Source organism: Aegilops tauschii, chromosome 1, assembly GCF_002575655.3.
Source record: "Aegilops tauschii subsp. strangulata cultivar AL8/78 chromosome 1, Aet v6.0, whole genome shotgun sequence".
Classification (NCBI taxonomy): Eukaryota; Viridiplantae; Streptophyta; class Magnoliopsida; order Poales; family Poaceae; genus Aegilops; species Aegilops tauschii.
In genome coordinates this window covers 97,076,389-97,093,523 of record NC_053035.3, presented here as the reverse complement: position 1 = coordinate 97,093,523, position 17,135 = coordinate 97,076,389, and the positions used below count along the sequence as shown (strand labels likewise).

At 44.4% G+C, this 17,135-nt stretch overlaps 1 long non-coding RNA gene across 1 annotated transcript; it reads left to right on the top strand.

Annotated features, from left to right (window-relative positions):
• The first annotated feature begins 1,304 nt into the window (after positions 1–1,304).
• On the top strand, positions 1,305–2,001 carry LOC120973615 (uncharacterized). Its single transcript, XR_005768822.3, has 2 exons — positions 1,305–1,699; positions 1,780–2,001. It is a non-coding gene; the product is annotated as an uncharacterized lncRNA (long non-coding RNA).
• Positions 2,002–17,135: the final 15,134 nt, after the last annotated feature.

Sequence of the window (17,135 nt, the reverse complement as noted above, 5' to 3'; positions counted from 1 at the left end):
TAGCATCCAACTCGCGTGGACAGAGATATAGCCCAAAATCACTAGTTAAGAGGTACCCCTTGTAGAGGTCACTCCAACTTTCTAGCAACGTGGTACTTTTTCCAAAAAAAAAATATCATAGATTCACTTTTTCAAAAAATAAATTCTCTTGAACCGTGCGTTCAAATCCTGAATCGTTTTCATAGTTGTATTCCTTGCGTTGAGATCTTCATAACTACATCCCTTATTAACAGGTTTCAACAAATTTATTTTCAAGTAAAAACCTGAAAAGAAAACCCGGAGCCGGAAGCATGTTCTTTCTTCCTTTTTGAGAATCACAGATTTGTGCCTCCATGAGATGCAAACTTGTGCTTCTTGTGGAGGCACAAAATATCATGTTTTCCCCCTTTTCAAGAGCTCATGGAAGCAAAAAAACATTTTCTTTGTAATTTTTTTCCCTTTCCGAGAAGCACATGCTTCTCGCGAAAACAAATCTGTGCCTCCGCGAGAAGCACGGTATGCTTTTGTGGAAGCAAAAAAAATGCGCAAAAAAAAAGATTTTTGTCCTTCCAAAAAGCACAATTGTGCTTCTCACGGAGCAAATCCGTGCCTCCACGAAAAGCATAGTATGCTTCTCGCGGAAGCGAAAAAGTCGCAATATTCTTTCCTTTCATAAAAGCACACTTGTGCTTGTTGCGGAAGCAAATTTGTGACTCTACAAAAACCAAATCTATGATGCTCATGGAAGCACAAAACAAATTTAGCATAAAGAAAATTTTATGACTTTTCTTCTCCAAAACCTATGAAAATAAGACGTAAACCGAAAAGCCGAAAAAAAAATGTAAAACCCAGAAATGCGTACAGGAAAAATTGAAAAACTAAATTCAGAGGGAGCGCTCAGCACACGAAACGTGGTATGCTCCTAGGCCAAAAAAACGAGCCTTGCAGGACTCTCGCAAGGGGAATACTTCAGTTTTTTTTAGTGGAGGGAACACTTTAGTTAGTTGCTCCCGGAATTTTAAAAAAAAGTTAGTTTTTTTTAAGGGGCACAAAACAAGTTAGTTGCTCGCGTCCTTCGCGCAGGTAGTTCAATAGAAGGTCCGTTTGGCTAGAGTTTCTGCCTTTCTGGGTTGGCTAGGGCAAGAGAACCCATGTTTTTTTTAAGTAACCTGGGTTTAGTTTAGGGGGTGTTTGGTTCAGAAGTTCTAGGATTTTTTCTAGTCCCAGGGACTAATCAAAAAAGACTCTCTAGTAGAGTCTTTTTCTAGTCCATGTAGAAAAAATCCCTCCCATATGGTTCCTAGGGATTTTTTAGGGACTTTTTCTAGTCTCTGGGACTAAAAAGTCCCTGAACCAAACACCCCCTTAGACCGACGCGTCACGCATAGCACGTGATTTTTTTTCCACTCAAAAGACAAGGCACATGATTTAGATTTAATTTTTCCTTAAATTAAGGATTTATACCGACCCTAAAAAAAGGACTTAGACTGATCCAGCGGATCGTGGCGGCGTGCAACGGCGACAAGAGATTTGGGGGAGGAAGAGGCCGTCGATGACACTTGTACGGCGACCCGGATCAGGTGCTGGCGGCGGAGGAGGGCGTGGATGGCAGAGAAGAACAATCGGAGTGGCGGCGCATCGTGGATGCGATCCGCGATTGAGTACGATACCAAGCAGGAGGTTGTCCAGATTCGACATCGACGAGGGGTACAGTACCTAGGTGCGTTGCCAATTCCATCTACCTGTATTCTGTTCTTCTTTGTTGCGACTGGGATCTACATATACCGTTTGTTACGGCAGCGCCTCCTCGGTGATCGCCGTCGCCGGAGTGCCATGCGGGCGTCGTCGTCGCGGCTCCGAGTTTCAGGCCAGCTGTCCAGTTCGCTCGACGATGCAGACGTACAGTCCACAGCGGAGAACGACAGCGGGCAGAAAACAACAGACATGAAAATCAAGATTGATTGATTGTATCTGACTATCTGTTATCGCGAGCCCAGCGATCTGAAGGTCTTGCATGTCATAGCACGTACGTACTCCCTCCGTCCGGAAATACTTGTCGGAGAAATGCATAAAAATGAATGTATCTAAAACCAAAATATATCTAGATACATCCATTCCTCCGACGAGTATTTCCGGACGGAGGGAGTATATGAGAGTGCCCAATCCGTCCATATCGTCGTCGCCCTATCTCTACCGGAGACAATGGCCACTTCAGTGTCCACAAGGATCATCAATGGACATAGAAGATGAAATGAATGGGAAAAAGGCGCCCAGAGCATTCTGTTCTGATTTTTGTTCTCGTTTGTTCAATTTCTTACTTCCTCTCTCTCTCTGTCTCTCGCAGGCAGCAAACAATGTGACATGGTTCCCTGCAAGCACAGATCATACGGTCAGCATTCATCAAAAGAAAACTGGAAAATCATTTCAGTTGCTTACAATCTTTAGATTTTTTCCCCATGTTACAAAACAAAGTCAGGAAAGAAAAATCAATGTAAAACCCTCACCCAAACTTACTTGACTACTAAGGCTTGAGTTAAGTTTTTTTTTTTGGCATCCATTCTTGGTAGACGTCGGAATTGTGCCCTTCCCTGCAAGCCAGAACTTGAAGTCAGAATTCAACAACAAAAAATTTATGCTGAAAAGGATCATTAGATGATTAATTGGGATACTACAGAGGTAAGCACAAGTGAGAACAAACACACACACATACTTGAGAAATTATATTATTAAAAGAATAAAAGGACAGAAAATGACCTCTAGATGTGAAACAAAAACAGTTTACAAATTTAGAGATTGAAATATAATAATTAGTTGTAAACTGATAGAGCTGTCTTGTAGAAAATCTCTATGATGATTTTATCATATAGTAGCATGTTGCATCTGAGAAGGCGAGTCTCATATTGATTTGAAAGAAACACAATCTGCTACCGCTCATAATAGGTTTGGTCGACAGGTCGAGCCTAGCTCGGACCAACTAGGGGCGTTATAATTAATCTAACAACCTTTCAAACAACTAGGCACAGTAGAAACTAATGGAAAAATATTGAGATATTGATCAAAGGGATAAAACTTCTTATTGAAAGTTCCCCCATCTGGCATGGTCTTTAAATATATTTTTGCTACAGTGTTTGGTAAAAACCTGACTTGAAAATGAATAGTTTATAAAGTTAGAGATTGAAAATGTAATAATAGTGACAATGCTATTGATAGAACTGCACTGCAGAAACTACCTAAAATAGTTTTATCATACAGTAGCATACTGCATTTGAAAAGGCAGTTTTCTCATTGATTCAAAAGAAACACAATAGGCTACCAGTTATAATAGGTTTGATCGACATGTATTCTTAAGTCTGACTCCAGTACAACTAAATCATGACCTACTCTCCTTTTCTAATTATAATTATCTTAAACTCATAGCGCTCTCTAAGACACACATTAGTTTTATAAAACACAAAAAGTTGAGAAGTGAGGCTGCCCTTTTCAGCAAATGTTCAGTTAGTTCTGTACCTCTTTAGTCGAGCTCAGTAATGCATAAAGAAACTCCTATGTGATCCACAACACTCTCGTATGTGGGAAAGCCTGGCACCGGTGTGAACTTTTCCTGTCCACGCAAAACCCGTTTGCAGTTAATCTTCCAGTTTGTGACGATATAACTGAAAGACTTCCAACCTGGTTGACCCTCTAGTTGCTCAATATCATCAACTGGCACATTTTCGCCACTGTTAAACCCAAACATAATGTGCCGTGATAAGGATGGGAAACGTGTAGCTTCTGATACTGTAGCTATTGTTCTGGAGAGACCAATTTTCACCTCTTCAATGTCAATTGTTCCATAGCTTGTAATAGCACTGAGCGTCTCCTCCTGTCCATATAAACCAGTCCTGAGATTGAAGTAATCTGGCTTCAAATCATTGTAATTGCACTTGAATGTAAGTTCTCTGGACCACTGAGAAGAAGCTGCCTCATCGACTCCAGCCAATCTGGTACCTTTGAATAGCTGCCATATATTGTCATGCAGAAATCCATCAAGATACAGGCTCTTTAGTCGGAATAGGAACTTTGCTGGCTTATGCTTGCGTCTATCCTCTGCCGGATGCATCACAATGATGAAATACTTTGTTTCTCCCATTGGCAGCATGCTGGTTCTATGTATATGCTGCTGTTCCCCACGGTCAGTTTGAATAGGGTTTGCATGGCCCGCATACTGAGACACGCCATTGTTTTCCCTGGCAGACTCATGGTTGATGAGGAGTTTAATTTTGCTCAACATTTTCTGATATGAGCAAACCATCTTCTTTGTATTATTGCTTAATCTAAAATCTATATGTGGCACATTCTGCAAAATCAAGTACCAAATGATGATAAGACAGTAATTAATTTTTTCCATTGTAAGATTTGCAAATTATAATGAAGTGAAATATGAGAAACATGACAGGATGATATGCCCAGGGAAAATCTAATAATGAAAAGACAATAATCATAGACCTGTGGGGTTTACTCAGATGTTAAGCAATAGTACAACAATCAAAAATCAAATTATAGTAGGCAATAATCAAATATACTTTTGTTAAATCATAGCATTGTTTGCATATGTGTTTAGGCGGGACAATAAAAGTACATCGATGATGTAGCATTCTAATCACTACAGGGGCTTATAGATACCTACCTCTATGCATGAAAAAGAACCGCTTAAACTTAAAACAATAGAAACAACATTGGGTTCTATATGCAGATTATGCGTCTTTGGGGCATTCTCTTAATAATTTTCTTTCATTGGATAGGAATACCATCTAAAAGTGTTCATATAACATCCACTGTATTCTTTTGTATGGATAAATATTGGTTTGCTATTTTGTACACGCTCAAGAAGATTAGTAGATGTAGTGGTGGTAGCTGCATTGCACATAGATTGTTTCGTATGGCGGTCCATGTTCTCTGATGGATAATCCAAATTTATTTCTGTTCAAATGTATTCTACAGTTTCACAATATTCACATTTGTATGGTTGACATATTCACTACCATGCTGCCTTATAGTACATATCAGTCGCACGTCCAGACGCTCACCAACGAATATGTGCCTATGCAACTTTTTTGCAGCACCAACAAACTGCACATCACTTTTTCAAGCTCGCTAGATAGTCAATGATTGCAATTTGATTATATCAGTTACAGAGGAATTTATGTTCTTAGGCTATTGTTCTGTTCATGCCACAAATCTGCGCCACCATGATTGTTGTTGTAGTTTCCATATCTCTATTTTCCCAACAACCTCTCATAATCCTTTACTTTCTGCCTTCCAGTGGGGCAAATATTCTTTATATTTAGAAGACGAAATAAAGCTAGAATTCAATTTTTTGTCCTCCATCAGATCATATTTGTATAGAGCAGGGTACTGCAGCTAATTCTTACCGTTCAACAATCTGAGCACATGCTTCATACAAATTGCACTAATTCTACCGTACCCCAGAAATATTACTAAGAAGCAACATGATTTATAATAGTTCAAAATATATTTGAAATCCTTATATAGGTGAACATAACTGAAATGACTTCACTGTCAAAATCACTGACTTGCTCAAAACCTTTGATCGAAATATGTATTGCATTCCCAAACACTTTATTAGAATTCCTTTTATCAACTAATAAAGAACATCACATGGAACATCCTCGGATACATTTCAGTGTATTTGCCTTCCCAAAAACACTACAATATAACTCCTTTTATCAACTACTAAAGAATCTGACATATTGCCGATGGAACATGTGTGGATGCATTTCAGTAAAGTCGTTCGTGAAAGCCAATCAAGATAGAACATGTGAATTAAGCGCGACCATTGCAATGTTGCTTGACGCAACAAGCACAATTAAAAGTAATGATGTTTTTCAAGAAAAAGAACTAACAATAATGATAAGGCAAACTTGGTCTCATGAACTGTAATGGATAACCAATGCAAACTATTGCATAATTTTATCATCATGTCTCAGGTATTCCGAAGATCTCCCTACCCCTCGCATGTCATGTGGCCAGTTAAGTAACTTTTGTAGCATATACAGGACAATTGCTAAAACATGAGCCTGTGTAAATATATTTTCATACCCGGAAGAGAGGGTTTATGTCGCCCCCTTCCATCTGATTCCGTCCGCAGCAGTTGCGGCCCTTCCCCTCTTTGGTGGGCCTGAGGCTGCAGACACAACAAAAATTAATAGGATCGTCATTAGGCCGCACTACCATGGGGCTAGGCCCAAGAGCATTCTTAATTAATGAAGGCAGTTCGAGTAATTTGGTGGGTATCGGGTCTGGCTAAACAGATTGCCGAACGAGACATAAAACCCCCAAGATAAATCGCGCGATTAATTGTCCTAAAAACCACCCCTTGAACCCGACCCGGTTCACACTAAAAAGGTTTAGAAAGACATCAGAAAAAGGGCAGACACGGATCGGAGGTCGAGAGATTAAAACCCCAGTATAAATCACGAAGAATTACCCAAAATGCGACCCCAGAACCACCCCGGAGCCAACGCGGACCGCACCCAGAAAAAAAGGTCGGAAGAAGCAGACACAGATGGGAGGTGGAGAGCGAGATCGGGGACGGCGTGCTCACGGCGGAGTCGCATTGATGATCGGAGGCGGGAGGAGGCGGGTTCCGGCGCGTTGGGGGGCGGGGCAGGGCGGGCAGGGCGGAGATTGCGGTGGAAGGGGGCAGCTCGTCGCGTGCTCCTGCTCTGCCTTCCTTGAGCGAGAGGGGGTTTGGCTTGCTGGGGGTTTTGCTCCATCGTCCGTTTCGTCCGATCGAACGGCTTAAAATCGTTTGTGCAGGCCCCGAATGCACAGAAGAGAGCAGCTGGCACTCACGCTTTCATGAGCAGCTTAGCAGTCATCCCCTTTTGTTTTCTCTCTCTTGCTCCTCCCGTTCAGAGTGCCAAAAGTTTAAAGTTGTGATGTTAATTTGAATTTCTTCTGATATCAAATATTCCCTTCATCCAAATAGGCCTACATGTTTTCAAGGTTGACTTTGACCACCGGTTAGAGGAATAATATATGATGTGTGTGTTACAAAAATGTCCTATCAAATTCGTATGTTAAAAGAGTTTCTAATGATATAATTTTTTATACCATAAACCTCATATATTATCAATCTTATGAATGGTCAAAGGGCCAAGTGCACGGGCTCTCATTTGCGCATGGTCCGGAGAAGGTCCTGAACGCTTTTGGTCTTTTTACGCAGTTTTTTTCTACATTTCTGCAAGAGGTTATTTTCAGAAATTGAACTCCTTACCTCATTGTCACAAGGCTAACAACTTTACCACTGCATCAAGGCTCCCCTTCTATCAATGGTCAGGCCCTATATATGTGGATGGAGCAAGTCATGTATTTATACATATTTCACTTTTTTGGCATGATTTTTAGTTATGTATCTTGTCTTAGGTGGAGTAGTGCTTCATCTTACACATTGATTATGGCGGATCTCTGTGGCGTGGCGCAGTGGAGACTCGACGCCCGATATGCGGAGATGGACTCACGCAGGAGGAGGACGCTGCCTGGCGTCGATGGCAGAGAGGCCTGGTAAGGTCAATACATCAGTATCTGCTCTGAAGATGGATCGATGGAAGACGGTGTCGACAACCTATGAGAGTGCATCAGACAGATTTGTGCCCCAGACCTGATGTCTGGCTTGGTTGGGGCTTCCGGCTTTAGATGTTAGGCTTAGGTGAGAGGTCTGGGTATTTGGCTCACTTTTTGCACCCCTTCATCAATGGATAGCAGTAGCAATAGATGTTGCCAAGATGGCGGCTTCAGACATATTGATGTATTACTTGTGAGGTCGTTGTAATAATTAATAAAGTGACTGCATGCATCTCCCAAATGCAGAGGCAGGGGGTCATCCTCCTTTAAAAAAAACTTGTCTTTACCAAAATCTTGATAGCCACCACTGTCGTGGATCTAAGACTGACAGTAGAATGGGGGTAGGTATGTAGAGGCAAGATCCTAGCTATGGCGAAGTTGTAAACACGAGTTTTACGAGTTCAGGCCCTTCTCAAAAGAAGTAACAGCCCTACGTCTCGGAGCCCGGAGGCGGTCGACTGGATTATGCGCGCGTGTGTGTGTGTTACAAGGGGTGCGAACCCTTGTCCCAGAGGAGGGGGTGGCTTATATAGAGTGCGCCAGGACCCCAGCTCCCCTCCGTTACACAGGGTTCAATGTACATAAAGAGAGAGCGTTACAGGTAATGTCTGTAATAAAGTGCTATAAATGACCAGTAAGTATATGAGTAAACGTCCGACCATTGCTGCGCAGGGTGGCTTTAGGTCTTCTGTACGTCGAGTGGTCTTTTGCATGGTCGAATGGTTTAGTGGTCGAGTGACCTAAACAAGGAGGGGTCTCTGAGTGAATGGTAGGTCGAGTGGATTGCACTCGACACCTTTGTTGGGCCCTCCCTATTTACTCTTGAACTTCTTTGCTTCTAAGACAAGGACCTTATGTAGGACGTATAGGTCAGGCCTATTACCCTACCCGGGTCTATGCCCTCATCAACCACTGTCCGTGGAATGTGGACGGCCCATTCCCCTATCTCCTCTTATGGCGAGGCTCGCGGGAGTGGAGAAAGGAGAGTTGCCCGGAACTCCCATGTACATAGTATGTCTAGAAGTGTTGCCTTATTGGGGGCGGGGGAGCGTCCAGAGCATGCACGCGAGCTCCGGTTTGTGGCTAGCGGCGGCTATCTTTCTAGTTGCGGTTATTTGTGACCGGGAAATCTAACACCGACATCTCCCGTAATAAGCGTGTGCAACCCCTCATCCAAAGACAACCATCGGCTTGTCCTCCGTCCTTGTGTCGTCATGGTGGTGGACGACAATCTATGGAGAAGATGAAGTCTGAGCTTCGCAGATCGGGCATGCGCTCATCAATGGTTGTCTCCTCGGTGGGAGCTACGATGGATGCAGACACGGTTGATGTTCGGCCTTCACCACAACGCCACCAATCTTCTTTGGCCAAAGGGTGGCCATCATTCTTCCTACCTTGATACCAATAGGAAGGCAACACAATGTTTGGTTGAAGTCCATGGCAGGATGTTGTGAAGACCTCGTCACCCAAATGGTCCCGTCCCCGGTGAGGGTGAGGTTGACTCATGCGGAGGCTATTTAGGACTCGATCGTGTTTCCTTATCTCAGTATGGGGTCCTCTTTAGAAAAAAATGTGGACACATCTGTAACTTATAATTTCTTTTGGGTCCAAAAAAATGTTGTGCTCTCATTTTGTGGCGCTTTTTCTAAGATAGGGTCATTTTTATCAGCCGTAAAAAGGATAAAATGTGTTGACCAGATGCCGCACCACACCATACAACCCGGGGACATAGGTTATCTAAATTAAGTCACCTTACTTTCAGTAACTAATATAGGTCAACTTGTTGCCCACAAGGCTATCTTAGTATCGTGCGGGTTTATGTCTAGCTGTTAAAATATATTGTCCGTCTCTCTTTATCAGTTTGACCTTTTGAACGAATTGATTCGAGTATGGGTCCAATATGATATCAGAAATAAAAAATCTCTAGTTCAAGACTCTGCAAACGCAATATTAAAAATAATTTTATAGTCTACATCTATCCCGCGTTTAAGGATTAAAAAGATCTATAGGTGAGGGGACTTTGTGATGTTGCCATCTCATCGTAGCTTTCACCCTATGCATGGAGTATGTCCTGGGCATAGTGAAGACGTCCAACCTTGTCGGTCGCAATTTTGAATCATCGCGTGCACCAAATTTTAGTGCCAACCATATCGATCGTAATTTTGAATCACCAAGACGTACAGACAACAACATTGAGTAATTAAAACATACTAACGAAGCTGATAATCATATACTCCCCCCTTTCAAAATATAAGGTGTTTTAGGTTTTTCAAAAGTCAACAAACATGTGCATGTTTGACCAAGTTTTCAAAAAAAAACAATACCTACAATACCAAATTTATATCATTAAATTAGATTCATCGTGAAAACTATTTTCATATTTTATTTATTTTATATTGTAATTGTTGATATTTAATTCTATAATCTTGATCAATCATACACAAGTTTGATTGCGAGTGGTGCCACGTCTGCCCAGAGCGTGCACGCGAGCTCCGCTTTGTGGCTAGCGGTGGCTATCTTTCTAGTTGTGGTTATTTGCAACTGGGACAATCTAACGCTGACATCTCCCATAATAAACGCATACAACCCCTCATCCAAATAGGATCATCGGCTTGTCCTCCGTCCTTGCGTTGTCATGGTGGTGGACGACAATATATAGAGAAGATGAAGTCTGAGCTTTGCCGATTAGGCATGCACTCGTAAATGATGGTCTCCTTGGTGGAGCTACGACGCATGCAGACATGGTTGATGCCTGACATTCACTGCAACGCCACTTTGGCCAAAGGACGACCTTCATTCTTCCTAGCTTTGATGCCAATAGGAAGGTAACACAATGTTTTGTCGAAGTCCATGGCAGGATGTTGTGAAGACCTCGTCACCAAGTGGTCTCGTCCCCGGCAAGGGTGAGGTTGACTCAAGCAGGCTCTATTTAGGACTCGGTCGTTGTTCTTTATCTCAGTCTGGGGTCCTCTTTAGAAAAGATGTGGACGCATCTTTATTTTGTAATTTCTTTTGGGTCCAAGAAAGTGTTGTGCTCTTATTGTGTGGCACTTTTTAAAGACAGGGTCATTTTTATTAGTCGTAAAAAGGATAAAATGTGTTGACCAAACGCAGCACCACACCATACGACTCGAGGACAGATTATCTAAATTAAGTCACCTTACTTTCGGTTACTGGCATAGGTCAGCTTGTTACCCACAAGTCTATCTTATTATCGTGCGGGTTTATGTCTAAATATTAAACTATATGAAAATGTTAACACCCACACGTGTGACATGTTTGCATTTCGCCCACACGCGTTGATACATGTTGATTCTGTTTTGCATGAATCCTAAAGGAACATGTTAGATTTTCAGCATCGCGTGGGCGTCATCGTGTGTGTGGGCGTTGGAGAGTTCGCCCACATGACCCGCAACACGCGGTTGCCAGCTGTGCCGTGTGGGCGAAGCTGTTTCTGCCCACACAGTCACCACCCAGTCCACACGCGTGTGGGCGAATTACTCTTCGCACACACGACGCTCGTACGTTGTTAGATGGCATGATGAGGACATGACTACCTTGGATACGACCAAAAACATTGCATACATGCATATTTGTTAGGTGATTTCTAGTGCAAATTATTCAATAATCTATTTATGTTATCCAGAACAAAAATACTTCACACACACTTTTGTGTTTTGTCTAATTGCAGGTGTATGGGACATTTGTACAATCCACATATGAAGATAAGGCAAAAGGAGAAGTTTAGGTTCTATTCAAAAAGTCCTCTCACGTCACTTTTGGGCCAAGAGAAGATAGAGTACAAGTCTCTCACGTTCTGGATTCAGATTCGAACTGCACAGACATACCTGACTCAAAACGCCAACAACTTTTTCATACGGATTCCGAATTGGGTGATTCTTTTTTTGTTGGAAAGTAGATTTCATCCTCTTTCCAACCCAATTGGATTCACCTTTAAATTCGTCCGGATCGTTGAGATATGGACGAAACAATCTGACGCTGCAGCAGAATCTGAGTCAAACAACAAGTCAAAGGTGTTGCATCACCTCCACTTGGGCCCATGAGCCTTGTACGACCTAGGGTTGGTTTTAGGCTACCTTGGGATGTCCTCCCACCTTCTTGGCCGCCACCCCTTGCTCCTATATAAGTAGATCCATCTAGTAGCTTTTTCCTGGGGATTTGTTTAGTTAAAAGTTAGCCATTGCAACTTCGTGTACTTTGTTTGTGTCCAACGACCAGACCAAGACCGCTTCCGGATCCCCACCTTTATCAATACTTCATCTATATTCGCAATATTCAGATTGCATTATCATATTCTTGCTTGTTCTTCGATTGCGTGCAGGAATAGACCTTCGTGGTCAGGTTGATCGTGCTCCGGCATGGTCAATAACCTCTCGGAGTTGGTTTAGCGATTGCTAAGGCGCAACGTCGTGCACGTTTATAGTCGGATCGTCAAAGTCGTCTCCACCAAATCAACAGTTATCATCTCATCGAAAGATTGGCACACCCCGCCTCTATCAAGTGGTAACTTTTTTCAGGTTGCTCGGTGAGAATTTCCAGTTTTTACAAGATTAGATTTATTTTCTTACCTATTGTCCAAGAAAAAGCCACAAAAAAAGTTAGATCTAATCATCCTTTGTCCAAACCAGTCTGAGCCATTGCAATTTTCTTTTCATTGCTTGCATAGTTGAATTATCGGTTGCATCGTCGTGTCGAGTTGTTGGTCTTAGTGTCTAGTTCGTTTAGAGTTTCGAGTTGTGTTCACATTAATCACGCCGCCGCTGCATCGTTATCCCTTCTGATGTCCACCACCCATCCATCAATTTCCTATATGTGCTACCCACCGTTCATTGTCATAATCATAGGTGAGATCGTTCACATCTTCGCTTGATCCAATCTGCATTTTATCTAGTTTGTTTTGAAAAGAGGGAGAGAGAGAAAAAAAAGACAGAGAAAAAAAAGTCAGAGAAAAAAAAGAGAAAGGAAAAAAAAGTGTGAGGAAAAAAAAGAGAAGAAAAACAAATAAAATCCGGATCTATCTAGACTCAATCTTGTAGTTGAATTCGGATTGGAATCTGTTTTTTGCACTGTTCAGTAAAACAGGCATAACTTTCTCATACGAAGTCCGTTTTGGCTCCACGAGTACTCAAATGAAAGCTAGCGACAAGCCGCATCTAAATAGTTGCAGAGGCAAGTTCAATATTTGGCACCTCAAAATCGGCTTCTAATAGGTCTTTTTGCCCTCCGAAGTTCGCGAACACCGTTTATTCCAGTTTTTCAAGCCAGTTTTAGAATTTTTTGACTCCTCATATCAACTCGGATTTGAGTGATTCTTTTTGCTTTTGAAAGCTTGAGTCAGTGCCATTCTTGAGAAAAATTGGTACAAATTTTTCCAGAGAAGAGTTGGAGAGAAAGTTGTTGTATATCCTGCTTGGCAGTTGTTTTTCATCATTATCTTTACTGCCGTTGTGATCTTCACTTATATCTTGCTGTCCGGAGCTACTTAGTATTCTTCATTGATGCTAGTTGTGCTACGCCGTGACCTCATTAGTGTTCTAGGCTCGCGTCTCTAGTCCGGTCTAGCCTAGGACCAGCACAGTACCGTCGTTGAGCGTTTATTCAACATTGCATCTCTGAATTGATTATTGCTAATATTTTGCTACCATATTGTGACGCCCCCGATTCAATCGTACACTAATCATACACACAAACGTGTACGATCAAGATCAGGGACTCACAGGAAGATATCACAACACAACTCTAAAAATAAAATAAGTCATACAAGCATCATAATACAAGCCAGGGGCCTCGAGGGCTCAAATACAAGTGCTCGATCATAGACGAGTCAGCGGAAGCAACAATATCTGAGTATAGACATTAGTAAACAAGTATGCCTTAAGAAGGCTAGCACAAACCGGGATACAGATCGAAAGAGGTGCAGGCCTCCTGCCTGGGATCCTCCTAAACTACTCCTGGTCGTCGTCAGCGGCCTGCACGTAGTAGTAGGCACCTCCGGTGTAGTAGGAGTCATCGTTGACGGTGGCGTCAAGCTCCTGGGCTCCGGCATCTGGTTGCGACAACCAGGTAGAAGGGAAAGGGGAAAAGAGGGAGAAAAGCAACCGTGAGTACTCATCCAAAGTACTCGCAAGCAAGGAGCTACACTACATATGCATGGGTATATGTGTAAAGGGCCATAACGCTGGACTGAACTGCAGAATGCCAGAATAAGAGGGGGATAGCTAACCCTGTCGAAGACTACGCTTCTGGCCACCTCCATCTTGCAGCATGTAGAAGAGAGTAGATGGTAAGTTCACCAAGTAGCATCGCATAGCATAATCCTACCCGGCGATCCTCCCCTCGTCGCCCTGTGTGAGAGCGATCACCGGGTTATATCTGGCACTTGGAAGGGTGTGTTTTATTAAGTATCTGGTTCTAGTTGTCATAAGGTCAAGGTACAACTCCAAGTCGTCCTGTTACCGAAGATCACGGCTATTCGAATAGATAAACTTCCATGCAGGGGTGCACCACATAACCCAACACGCTCGATCCCCTTTGGCTGGACACACTTTCCTGGGTCATGCCCGGCCTCGGAAGATTAACACGTCGCAGCCCCACCTAGGCACAACAGAGAGGTCAGCACGCCGGTCTAAATCATATGCGTGCAGGGGTCTGGGCCCATCGCCCATTGCACACCTGCACGTTGCGTACGCAGCCGGTAAGCAGACCTAGCCTCCCTAATACAAGAGCAGGCATTCCAGTCCAATCCGGCGCGCGCCGCTCAGTCGCTGACGTCAAGAACGCTTCAGCTGATACCACGACGTCGAGTGCCCATAACTGTTCCCGCGTAGTTGGTTAGTGCGTATAGGCCAGTGGCCAGACTCAGATCAAATACCAAGATCTCGTTAAGCGTGTTAATTGAAGTATCCGTGAACGCCAACCAGGGCCAGGCCCACCTCTCTCCTAGGTGGTCTCAACCTGCCCTGTCGCTCCGCCATAAAGTAATAGTCGGGGGCCGTCGGGAACCCAGGCCCACCTCTACCAGGATGGACCACCTGCCTCTTCAGCCCCCATCTCCAAACAGTATCATAGTAATGTAACAGTATAAAGTATATAGCATATGCCCGTGATCACCTCCCGAAGTGATCACGGCCCAGTAGTATAGCATGGCAGACGGACAAGAGTGTAGGGCCACTGATGGAACACTAGCATCCTATACTAAGCATTAGGATAGCAGGTAAAGGTAACAACAGTAGTGGTAAAGACAGGCTATGCAGCAGAATAGGATTAACGGAAAGCACTAACATGCTACACTACTCTAATGCAAGCAATATAGAGAAGAATAGGCGATATCTGGTGATCAAGGGGGGGCTTGCCTGGTTGCTCTGGCAAGGAGGGGTCGTCAACAACGTAGTCGATCGGGGCACCAGCAGCGGTGTGAGTCTCGTAGTCTACCAGAGAGAAGAGGGGGAAGAAACAATGAATACAATGCAAACAGATGCATAACATGTCAGGTAACCGTGCTAGGAGTGCCCTAACGCGGTAGGAGGTGATACCGGCAAAGGGGGAAAACATCCGGGAAAGTATCCCCGGTGTTTCGTGTTTTCGGACAAATGAACCGGAGGGGAAAAGTTGCATGTTCGCTAGGCTAGGGATGTGTGGCGGACGAACGGGCTGCGTATCCGGATTCGTCTCGTCGTTCTGAGCAACTTTCATGTACAAAGTTTTTCCATCCGAGCTATGGTTTATTTTATATTAATTTTAAAAGAATTAATCATTTTTAGAATTTATTCAATTATTTTAACTCAACATTATCCAGAATAGTGTTTGCTGACGTCATCATGACGTCAGCATGATGTCAGCAGTCAACAGAGGTGTTTGCTGACATGTGGGTCCCACTGGTCATTGACTTAGTTAACTAAACATGATTAGTTAATTTAATTAAGTGATTAGGTTAATTAATTAGGCTTAATTAGATTAATTAACAGGATTAGTTAAGTTAATTAATTATCTTAATTAATTATATTATTATTATTTATTTTTATTTAATTCCTTTTTTATAAAATCGTTCTGGGGGGGTGGGGCCCCACATGTCATAGGGCCGGGGGCACTGGCCCAGTGGTCAGTGGCCCATTGGCCAAAGTGGGTCGGGCGCAACGGGCGCCGGGCGTCGGGCGTCCGCCCGAACGGGACTGGCGAGGGGGCGCGGCGGACGAAGGCCGCCGGGGCGCGGCGAGGCTCCGGCCAGGGGGAAGTGGTGGTGGCCGTGCCGGCCGGCGGAGAGGCGGATGCCGACGGCGGTAGCGTGCAGCTGGGGGGAGCGACGGCGCCTGGCGTTAGCAGGCGGAGCGGGGGCGCATGGGCAAGCTGCAGGGAGAGGCGGAGCGCGGTCAGGGCGCAGGCGGCGAGCGCGAGCAGGTGCGGTGGCGGGAGGAGCAGGAGGTAGCGGCAGCAGGCAGCAGCAGCATCGGCCGGACAGGGCACGGCCTCGATGCGGTGAGCGCGTACAGAGTGGAGGCCGGGGCGGGCTGCAGCGATGGAGCGAGCAGGACCACGGCGGGGCACGTAGCACGTGCACAGGGCGTGGCCAGCAGACGGCCGGAGCGCGACGCGCGTGTGCGTGTGCGAGGCATGGCGGAGTGCGGGCGAGGCGCGCGCGAGCTCGGGCGCGATGAGCGCGCGCAACGTGCGCCGGAGCGGGGTGGGCAGAGAGGCAAAGGGGAGAGGGACGAGGCTCACTGGGGCCGTAGGGAATGGCCAGTGGGGCGCGGGGAGGATGTCGGGGACGACGACGATGCAGGGGAGGCAGTCCAGCGAGGAGGGGCTTGACGAATCCGGCGAGGGCGGTGACGTGCGCGGTCGTCGGGGCTGAGGACGTGGACGACGAGGTCCAGCAGCGACAGGATGGCGACGGCGAGCGATGGGGCGCGGCGTCGGGGTCGGGGCAGTGACCCGATCCAGATCCAGAATGGGGAAGCGAGGAGGAGATCGGGAGGAATCGTGCGGGAGGGGGGAGTGGTGTTCGTGGGCTAGGGTTCGGTGTCCCGAGGGGGGTTAGTAGGTGAGGTAGGGTGGGCCGGTCCAGTCGGGCCGACTGGAGTGGCCAGCTGGGCTGGTTGGCCCCGGGGAGGGCTTTCTTTCCTTTCTTATTGTCTTACTATTTTCCTTTTATATTTCTTCTACTTTTTTCTGTTTTAGTTTGTTTCCTATTATTTTAGTTTTAGTAAAATATACACGCCGCATCTAAATTAGTATTTCAACTTAGCTCATAGTCACAAAAAGTCTAGTCCTCAAATAAATTAGTTTGACATTTTATTAATTACAAAAGGTATTTAAATAATTGTTTTTACTGCTGTTTTATTCATCTTATAGTACTTAAACATTTTATAAAGGCGTGGTTTCTCCACCATAATTACCTATGCAATATTTGGCTCACTCCGAACATTTTAGTTTTAATATTTGAAAACTTTTATTGTTTGCTTCATTTTGAATTTGAATTTGAATCGGTTTCGAACTAACGCGAATTTAGCAAC